This window comes from Penaeus vannamei, chromosome 20 (genome assembly GCF_042767895.1).
Source record: "Penaeus vannamei isolate JL-2024 chromosome 20, ASM4276789v1, whole genome shotgun sequence".
Lineage (NCBI taxonomy): Eukaryota > Metazoa > Arthropoda > Malacostraca > Decapoda > Penaeidae > Penaeus > Penaeus vannamei.
Window position 1 is genome coordinate 26475717 of NC_091568.1, and position 10000 is coordinate 26485716.

The 10000-nt window shown below is 51.0% G+C and overlaps 1 protein-coding gene across 3 annotated transcripts in view; it reads left to right on the forward strand.

The window, feature by feature from the left end:
* Positions 1 to 10000, forward strand: part of Cad88C (cadherin 88C) — a gene marked incomplete at its 3' end in the record, with an annotated part of 290730 nt that overhangs the window by 184195 nt on the left and 96535 nt on the right. For all 3 annotated transcript variants that reach the window (XM_070135250.1, XM_070135251.1, XM_070135252.1), the window contains 1 exon segment: positions 6606 to 6683.

Below are 10000 nucleotides of genomic sequence, written 5' to 3' on the forward strand. Positions count from 1 at the left end.
ACCCCCCTGCATCGGCCCCGCAACCTCCCGGCGTGCGCGCGCGTGCGAGGGGCGCCGCCTCTTGATTTTCTGCGCCGCCTTACGAGCCGTGAAGTGGCGGCGAGCCGGTCGAGGCGCGGCAGCTCGGCCTCGGCCTTTCTCAAATAATTCGATCGGAGGGATCGCGCCGCGCTAAAGGGGTTCGTGAAGCCGACACATCCCTGCGCTTGTTCCACGGCCGGCGAGTCCAGGCGAGGTGGAACATTTATAGGAGATGAGAAGGGGCTCTTTGGGCGGATGGGGTTTGCATGGTGGGGTGGGTGGGTTCCGTCTCTCTCTCTCTCTCTCTCTCTCTCTCTCTCTCTCTCTCTCTCTCTCTCTCTCTCTCTCTCTCTCTCTCTCTCTCTCTCTCTTCTATTTCTTCTATTTCTTTATCTCTTTTTTCCCCCACCCACTCCGTTCCTCTCATCTCTTTTCTTTTTCCTCCCGTCCCCTAATTCCCTCATTTCAGTCCTTTCCCTCATTCCCTCCTTTTTCTTCCTTCCCCGCTCCTCTCCTCTTCTCCTCTCCTCTCCTAACCTCTCTCCTCCCCATCTTCTCTTCCCTCCCCTCCCCATTTCCTCTCCTCCCCTCTCCCCTCCCTTCCCCTCCCCTGCGAATCGGGAGGGGGGTGAGGGGTCCAGGCACACGCGCCGTGGATACTCGCTCTTATTAGTCGTTAAGATATTCATCTTCCTCGGCGGTTGGCTCATTCATCCGGCCGCTCATCCAACCGGTGTCGGCTGCGTTCATTCAGCCCTCGCTCAGCCGGACTTCCCTGCCGCTCGCCCTCCAGAACCTGCTCGGTTACTCGCCGTCGCTTGGCTGCTTTCTTGATTTTTTTCTTTCTTTCTTTGCTTCGTTTTGCGCTGTTCTATTTTTGGGTCTTTTTATCTTGGTCTTTCTTTGTCTGTTTATCTTTCTCTTTGACTGTCTTCATTTTTCTTTCTCTTTTCTTTCACGTCTCTCTCTCTCTCTCTCTCTCTCTCTCTCTCTCTCTCTCTCTCTCTCTCTCTCTCTCTCTCTCTCTCTCTCTCTCTCTCTCTCTCTCTCTCTCTCTCTCTCTCTCTCTCTCCCTCTCTCCCTCTCTCCCTCTTTCCCTCTTTCCCTCTTTCCCTCTCTCACTCTTTCCCTCTCTCACTCTTTCCCTCCCTCCCTCCCACCCCTTCTCATTGTTCTGATCGGGGCGCCCCCTCCCCTTCCTCTCCCCTCTTTCTTAGCTCCCCTCGTAATAGCCGGCCTTCTGCCCGCGCCCGATTGTGCGCCTCGAGTTATTACCCAGGTGAGGCCGCCGATGCGTTGCAGGATTGATGGCGTCGGGGGTTTTGTTGCAAAATCTCGATCTTGCAACGAGCGGCTTGATCCGGGCAGCGACGGCGGTTGGTTCCGGCGGCTGGGGGCTCGTTTGGCAGGATTTTTTTAAGGGGAGCGGGTTGCTATGAACTGGCTCGAGCGGCCGTAGTTTCTCATTTTCTTTTGTGTTTTTTTTCTACCTTCTTTGCTTGAGTAGATGGGCGTTGTTGTGTTCGTTTGGGTGTTCAAGTTTGTTTGATGCATAAGATTGGTTAATTTGTCTGGCCGTATTAGATGTGTATTTACTCGCTTTTACATCTCTCTCCCTCCTTCCTCTCGTCCTCTCCCTCTCTCCCTCCCTCCCTGCATCTTTCCCTCCTTCCCTCCCTCCCTCCCTGTATCTTTCCCTCCTAACCTCCCTTCCTCACTACCTCTTCACCTCTTCCCTCCCTCCCTCCCTCCCTCCCGCCCCTCCATTTTCGTGAGTGGCCTCGGGCGCTGTGACCCCGTGGGGGACGGTCAGCACCGGGCGGCATGCGACCCCGCTGCCACGCCCCCTGGCTTGGGTCATCCTTCATGTCGGATGGAACGCGGGGTCGCCATTCGGTTTATTCCCAATCTCCACTCCCTCTCTCCTCTCCCTCTCACCCCTTCCCCTCTCCTCTCCCTCTCACCCCTTTCTCTCTCCTCTCTTCCTCACCCCCGTTCTCTCTCCTCTCCCTTTCACTCACTTCCTCTCTCCTCTCCCTCTCCTCCTCCCCCTCTCCCTCTCCTATTCCTCCCCTCCCTCTCCATCACAATCCCCCCTCTCCTTTTTTCTTCACCTTTTTTTTTACTTCCTCCATCGGCGTTATTGCTTCTGCGAATCGTGTGGAAGCAGATCAGGATAAGCATCTCGGGGGCGGGACCAGGGGGCGGGACCAGGGGGCGGGACCAGGGGGCGGGACCAGGGGGCGGGCCCACGGGAAGCATGAGTCACTCTCGCTGAGCTTTTCGATATCATTTGTGACCTTTGATGACGCTCTAAGTCATTTTATGGTTTGATTATTGCTTTGTGTGCTTTGGGTATTTGGTCGTCGGGTTCGCGTTTTCTTTGTGTAATTTTCGCTTTCTTTTTATTTTTCTACTCCTCTTATTGTCCTTCATTCGTCCTTCCTTCGTTTATATATTTCTTTATGTATTTATTTGGCTATTTCGTAGCTTTCGCCCTAATTCTAAGCCAAGACATCGCTTGAGCGCTCTCTCTTTCTCATTCTCATTCTCACTCTCACTCTCACTCTCACTCTCACTCTCTCTCTCTCTCTCTCTCTCTCTCTCTCTCTCTCTCTCTCTCTCTCTCTCTCTCTCTCTCTCTCTCTCTCTCTCTCAGTGTCACTGTCACACTCTCACACGCACTCCCTCCCTCCCTCCCTCCCTCCGTCACTCCCTATCTCAAGCATGTAGGACGAATACTCCGGATGCCACGTTCAAGTTTATTTGTTTTTATTAATTCAGTTTTTATTCCTCGCTGAAGGACGCCGCCGCGAAAGAGGACGAGAGAGGATGTGCAATGTTGCAGGAGTGTGTGTGTAATGAAGTACAGGAAGACGTGTTGTGATGAGGGAGCGGGTGCTGAGTGGTCGCCCCAGGGCCCTTCGCCCCCTCCCCTCTTCCCCTTCCCCTCCTACCCACTACCCCTTCCCCTCCTAGCCCCATCCCTCCCCCTTCCCCTCCTATCCCCTACCACCTTCCCCTTCTCCTCTCCTCCTACCCCCTTCCCCTTCTCCTCTCCTCCTACCCCCTTCGTCTTCCCCTCCCCCTCTCCCTCTCCATCTCCCTCCTTCGGCCCCCTTCCCCCTGCCCTCCCTAAGGACACTGGCTCAGCCCTCCGGTCGTGTGCAGGAGGCTGTGAGCAGCATACCTCAGCTACACCTGGTACTTCTCTTCCTACTCCTTATCCTCCTCCTCCTTCGTCTTTCTTTTCGTCCTCGCCTTCGTCTTCGATTTCTTCTCTTCTTTCTCCGTATTCTTCTTTCTATTTTGTCGTAGTTGGTTCGTTTTCTTCTCTTCGTCTTTTTTTCTCTTTCGTCCCTTCTCCCGATTATCATCAAACGTACGTATGCCTTTCTCTTCGCTCTTATTCTTCCCTCTTCTCTTCATCTGGGTTTCTTCGTGTTGCATGTGGGCGCTTGTGTGCGTGTCCTTGTTGTGTTGCATGGAGTCTGGGCCGTGCATTTTCGATGTTTTTGTTATGCGTCGAAATGCACGTTGTACATAGCCTTTGCTTTTACGTTTGTTTCTCTAAGTATTTTCCGACGGTCGTTAACGAAGGGTTCGGAATAGGGAATGCGTCGATAAAAGTGAAGCATAAGCGAGAGGACGAGAACGCTGACATCACAACGGAGAAAAACTTGGGTAAAATGAGTAGTGTATTGTAGAGCGAACTGCGACCGTGGGCTTGAACAGCAGGGTGGGGTCGCGGTAGCATGTGTGGGGGTCGAGGGAGCAGGGGGCGAGAGGGGGAGGGGAAGAGGGGAGGTGAGGGGAAGGGCAGGCAGAGGAGGAGAGGGCGGGGTGAGGGGAAGGGTAAAGAGAGGGAGGAGAGGGGAGAGGAGGTGGAAGAAGGGGAAGGGGAAGGGGAGAGAGAGGGGTGCGATGGGTCAGGAAGGGGAGGGTGAAGAGAGGGGGGTTCGCAGCAGTGGGAGTGGGACTGTTCCTTGAGGAGGTGGCAGGACACCCTCCTTCAGGCCATGACCGAGGAGCTCAGGACCTGTTGAAGGAGATGGAGGCGGGAGAGAGTGAATTTCAAAAGCCGTTCGAATGGCAAAGGAGGGGGATGAAAGAAAAGACAGAAGAGGTGCAGGAACAAACGGACGTCTCGTACGGAAGAGAAAGAAGAAAAATGCACCAAAAACGAAACAGAAGGGAGAAAACAGTAGGGAATAAAAGCACCATAGTCCATAAAACCGCAGCATCGAGAACACCGAATGAACATCAAATTATATGTATTTTTTTACACGTCCCATCGCCAGTCATCTTTTCTTGATTTACAAACGTCCCCCCCCTTTTAACGAGCGATGGGACAGGTTAACGAGGTGACAATGAATGGCTAAGAGGCCCGAGCGGGAAGCAGTAGCGGCGAGGGTGAATGCTCGTTAAGATCGCCCGTCAAGATGTGACTTTTGAGGGCCGGGAACGGCGTCTTGGGCGAAAAAAGAGAAGAAAATGTAGGTTTTGTAGGTGGTTCCCCTCTTGGTTTGGAGTGCTTGATGTCGGTGGCGGTTCGGTATTGGTCAGAGCAGAGAGGGTCGCGGGTATGGCTGTTTTGCTATTTGTGTTTATCAACTTTTTAATTATTCTGTTTCTCTCACTCTCTCTTTTCCTCTCTCACACTCACTCTCTCTTTTCTCTCTCACTCTCTCTCTCTCTCTCTCTCTCTCTCTCTCTCTCTCTCTCTCTCTCTCTCAGACATAAATACTATCGTTCGCGTTAACTATACACACCGCTAAAACGCTTCCATTGTCCATATGACGAGCGGAGTGCGCGCCGTCTTGCAGCGCCGACCCTCGCCAGAGCGCACTGAAGCTCCTCCGTCCGAGTGCCGTAATTTATGCATCATCTTCCTCCCCCTGTCGTTCACGGATCGCCAAGCACGGCTCAGCGAGGGAGGCATAATTGAATTGTTTGGGCTTATAACGCGCATGCACAGTGACTTGTGTCTTTCTGTGTAGATCTGCACGTCACTCCATGCAGAAAAAAGTATTGCATGAACGCTGAGGGAGTCATGCATCATGCGCGTGTGAAAAGGGGGAGGGGAAGTTGCAAGCTTGAGTGTTTTGTTTACTTTTTTCTTTCTTTTTTTTTTTTTTTTTGGTTGGAAATTTGAATGCCTATTTTTATATACACATTTCTTGACCCTTTGAAGATGTATTGTATATCTTTTCGTTTCTCCCGTTTCTTTTCTGTCTTTCGGGTGTGCATTTCCCCCGGATGAAAGTTGAAAGTAGAGAAATCAAGCATTTTCAGCATTGCAAGGGCCTCCGAGAAGCGAGTGCCGGCGCCTCTGCAATGCCCTGCACGCTCTCCGGATTGAAAGAAGCAGCTTCAACGAGTCGCTCAAGATGCCGAGAGAAGAGAAAGGGAGCAAGCAGTAAGAAGGGGGAATAGTGGGGGATAGAGACAGAGAAACATGCTATTGAGGAGCGTAGGTTCGTAACCCCCCCCCCCTCCTTTTCCCCTGTCACTCCTTCTGGCTCCCAGGGGCAAGCGAGGTCATCTTTGTCGTCCATGATGTCGCCTTTGTGCGGGCAAGCGAGGTCTCTCTCTGTCTCTCCATGATGTCCCTCTCTCTCTCTCTCTCTCTCTCTCTCTCTCTCTCTCTCTCTCTCTCTCTCTCTCTCTCTCTCTCTCTCTCTCTCTCTCTCTCTCTCTCCCTCTCTCTCTCTCTCCCCTCTCTCTCTCTCTCCCCCTCTCTCTCTCTCTCCCCACTCTCTCTCTCTCTCCCCCTCTCCCTCTCCCTCTCCCTCCCCCTCTCCTCCCTCTCCCTCTCCCTCTCGCTCTCCCTCTCCCTCTCCCTCTCCCTCTCCCTCCCCCTCTCCCTCTCCCTCTCCCTCTCCCTCTCCCTCTCCCTCTCCCTCTCGCTCTCCCTCTCCCTCTCCCCATGGTGATAATGGCGAAGAGATTCCAGGCGAGTCGCGTCGCGGCCGTGTTCGATGCCCATTCCGCGGGCGCATCGGGGCGAAAGGCATCCATCTTGGCGAGCCGGTATTGCGATGGAGAGAAAGGAAGTAAGGATAGCGACTGCAAGAATAATAATGAAGACAAAAAAGTAATGGGAAGGGAGAAAAGGAAGGATAGGAAAGCAGATTGATAGAATTTAAGAAGAATTTTGTCTCACACGCTATCAAACGAAAGTGAATTGCCGCCTACGAAAGGGAACGGAAAAGAGCAGTTCGTGCGAATGGAAGTCAGCGCGCTGGGTCTCGAACGCGGCGATGGCCAGCGGCTTCGGTAGTCGTGGAACTCGCAATTTTCTCTCGCTCACGGTCACTTCTGGCGGTTCAGCAGCGTCCGCGTCCTTGCGCCGTGGCTCTCGGTCATGCGATCACACGGGCGGTGGGATGGCACTGGTGGGGGACGGATAGGGCTTTATTCTCCAAAGAGTGCTGGTCGCCTATGCCATTTGCCTGATGTGTTTTGTTTATTTTTTTTCATATATGTTCAGTATGTGGTTGGATATTGTTTTCTATGATATGTATTTCTATGAGTTCATAATGTTGCACTCCTAATACCGATTTTTTCTTTTACATCCCCAGGTCGTGGCCAGACGGAAGGATTGAGACGAGCCGCTGCAATAAACACTTGGCCGGAGGGTGATGCCCGCGTCCCAATCGGTGTGAGTGAACTGTAATCCATTTTCCATGCATTTTTAAAATCTCATTTCCCGTATTTTTGAGGCACTGCTCGTCCCGTTGCCGCAGTGTTTCCCATAAAGGCAGTATACTTCCCTCGCCTTTGTGTCTCGTCTTCGTCGTGGTTTCGATTCCCGCCTCGATTGCCTGGCGGATGGCGCGCATTCGTCGAATCGTCGAAGTGCAGCTCGGAGGACGGGCTGGGGGGGGGGGGGCTGGTCTTGCTTGCGGGGAGATCTCTTTTTGCGATTTTTTTTCCTGATGTTAGTGAATTTATCTTTCGGTTTCGATTTCTTTACCTTTCACTCTCTCATTCGCTCATTCACTCGTCTCTTCTCTCCTTTCTTCGTTCGTCCTTCCTCTCCCTCGCCCTCTTCCTCTTCCCCTCCTTCTCCCTCTCCCACTCCCTCTCCCTCTCCCTCTCCCTCTCCCTCTCCCTCTCCCTCTCCCTCTCCCTCTCCTTCCCCATCCCCCTCGCGAACTCCCTCAATTTCTTTCTCACATTCGCACGCTCTCAACTCTCCTTCCATTATTATAACCCAACAAGCAGCATTAGATAAGAAAAAAAAGAAAAAAAGAAAAAAAGGATCCCCCCGGACAAGCGACTTGATTCCAGCCCCAAATTCCTTGTTCGGGGCGTCCAATATGTCGTAATTAGCGGCGTGAGTCATTATCCTTCATGTTCGTGGTTGGGCGCCTTGCGTGGGACTTCACATGGATGCTCTGTTGTTGTTGTTGTTTTCTCTTGGATGTGGTTTATACTTACCGAGATCGTTTGTATTTCGATATGTTTTATTTATTTGTTTGTTTGTACTTTGTTATGATGATGATTATTATTATTATTATTATCACTATTATTATTATTTGTTTTTTTGCTTGTTGATGTGGATTATTTGTGTTGATTTTTATTTCACCAAGTGATCTGCATAATCTCACTTGCGTTTGTGGTCATATGGATGGGTGCATGAGTAAAAGGTTGGAAATGTTGATGGGAAGAGAAGGAAGGAGGGAGAGAAAATAAGAATAAGAAAGAATAAGAGTAAGAGAAGGAGAGAGATTGACTCACGAGCCAAAGATGCTGGCTGGATGGGTTGCTATACACACACATCTCCCAAATGAATGAACGAATGAATTAAACGCCGCGTATCGATGGTCTTAAAAAACAGCTCCACTTCCGGTCGTTGGAGCGAGTGCGAACCGCGAGAAACCGAGACCTGCAGAAGGAATAAAGCGGCGTTGCGATAGATGGCGAATAGCAGGATAGGGTGATGGACGAGAAAATCCCTGAGGGTGAAGCTCCGAGTCGCTGTGCTTTTGTGGGAAGTGTGTTCGCGGGGTCAGAGTCGATGGAGCGGTGGGGGGGGGGCTGGGGTTATTCCTCGTGCATACTCTAAATTTGGTGAGGTTCCGAGGGGCTGCATTGTTATTATTCACCGTATTCGGTATGGAGAGGGGGAGAAAGAAAGAAAGAATGGAAGAACGGAAAGTGAGAAGGAAATAAAGACAAAGCGAAAAGTGAAACAACAAAGAAAGAAAGAAAAACGGAAAGTGAGAAAGAGAAAGAAAGAAAAAAAGGAAAGTGACAAAGGGGAAAGAGGGACCTGCCGGCTTAATAAGCGATGGCCGAATGATACGGTGATTATCAGGCGACCGTTAACCGGAGCGGCGTCAGTCAGCGGCCACACAAAGGGCCGGTCATTCCCCGCCGCTCGGAGGCTGCCGGCGACCCGACGGCCGCCCTCCGCGCCCGCAGCAGGATGCGCGCGGGACTCAGGACAGGAGGATGCGCGCGCTCGCGCTGCGGGCTGGCCAGGGAGGGCGCTCGGGGATTGGAAAAATGCTTTTCCGGGTTTTTATTCCTCTTCCCGTCTCATCACCCCCCCCCCTCTCTCTCTCTCTCTCTCTCTCTCTCTCTCTCTCTCTCTCTCTCTCTCTCTCTCTCTCTCTCTCTCTCTCTCTCTCTCTCTCTCTCTCTCTCTCTCTCTCTCTCTCTCTCTCTCTCTCTCTCTCTCTCTCTCTCTCTCTCTCTCTCTCTCTCTCTCTCTCTCTCTCTCTCTCTCTCTCTCTCCCTCCCTCTCCTCTCTCCCTCCCTCTCCCTCTCCCTCTCCCTCTCCCTCTCCCTCTCCCTCCCTCCCTCCATATCTCTCCCTTCTCCCCAGTCCCTTTCTCTCCCTCCCTTTATCCCACATTTTCTCATTTACATTTGCATTTCACCCAATTTCACCCAGGCCTGTTTTCCATAATATCTCCTTTGCTCCCTATTCTTGGTCCACCTTTCTCTTACCTTCTTATACCGTCTTCTTTATTTTTTTTCGACACGATCAAAAATATAATATATAATGGGGTGAGAAACACGCAAATGAAAAGGCAAAATAAAGTATTAACAAATTAAGAGAGCATAGATTGGGGGGCGGTTCTGGAGGGAAAAAGAAAGTGAGAGAGAGAAAAAGGAATTCATGAGTGTGTGTTGGAGAGGAGAGCAGGGGTTGGAAAAGAAAAAAGAAAGAGAGAGAGAAGAAAAAAGAATACACGAGTGTGCGTTGAGAGGAGAGCAGGGGTTGTAAAAGAAAAAGAAAGAGGGGAAAGAAAAAGAATACATGAGTGTGTGTTGACGAGGAGAGTAGGAGAGAAAAAGAAAGAGAGAGAGAGAAAAAAAGATCCGCAAGTACAGTACAGTAGGAGGAAAGTTAACAATGGCGCACCGGCTCCCTCCAACGAACAAATTTAATGCGTTTGGTGTTAATGTGATCTGTTAACGGTCGTGATTGGCGGAATTTGATAGCACGGATCGAAAATTGGAGGTCGTGAACTTGCGCGATCGTCATTTGTTTCCTGGTGTGCGCGTTGCCGGAGGTACGGTGTTGTTTTGTTTTCTTTCTCTCGTACTTTATTGATGGATGCTGGGTTAAATATTTATATGTTTTTCAATTTTTTATTTTGCTTGAGAAGGAGATGTTATTAGCTGTGTCAGAAAAAGAATTGGACGTGACAGCAGTTTGACTGATAATGGCGGTAATGACGATGACGGCGGAAAATTCTGTCCAGCGATTGCCAGCATTATCAAAAGGCGCGAATTAAGCCGCGTAGAAGAAGCTCATTATGATGGCGATTAAGGTAAATGAGGAAGAGCGGATAATTATACATTTTAATCACAATTTTTTTCCCCAATCGCGTCCCCGCCTGCTCGGTCACGACGGGTCAACGGAGGTCAAACTCCCGATTGCCCCTTGTTGCAAAAATCACGTGGATTGCATGTAGCTTTATCTTCGGCGCGAACGTGTACCCAATTTCGTGCATAT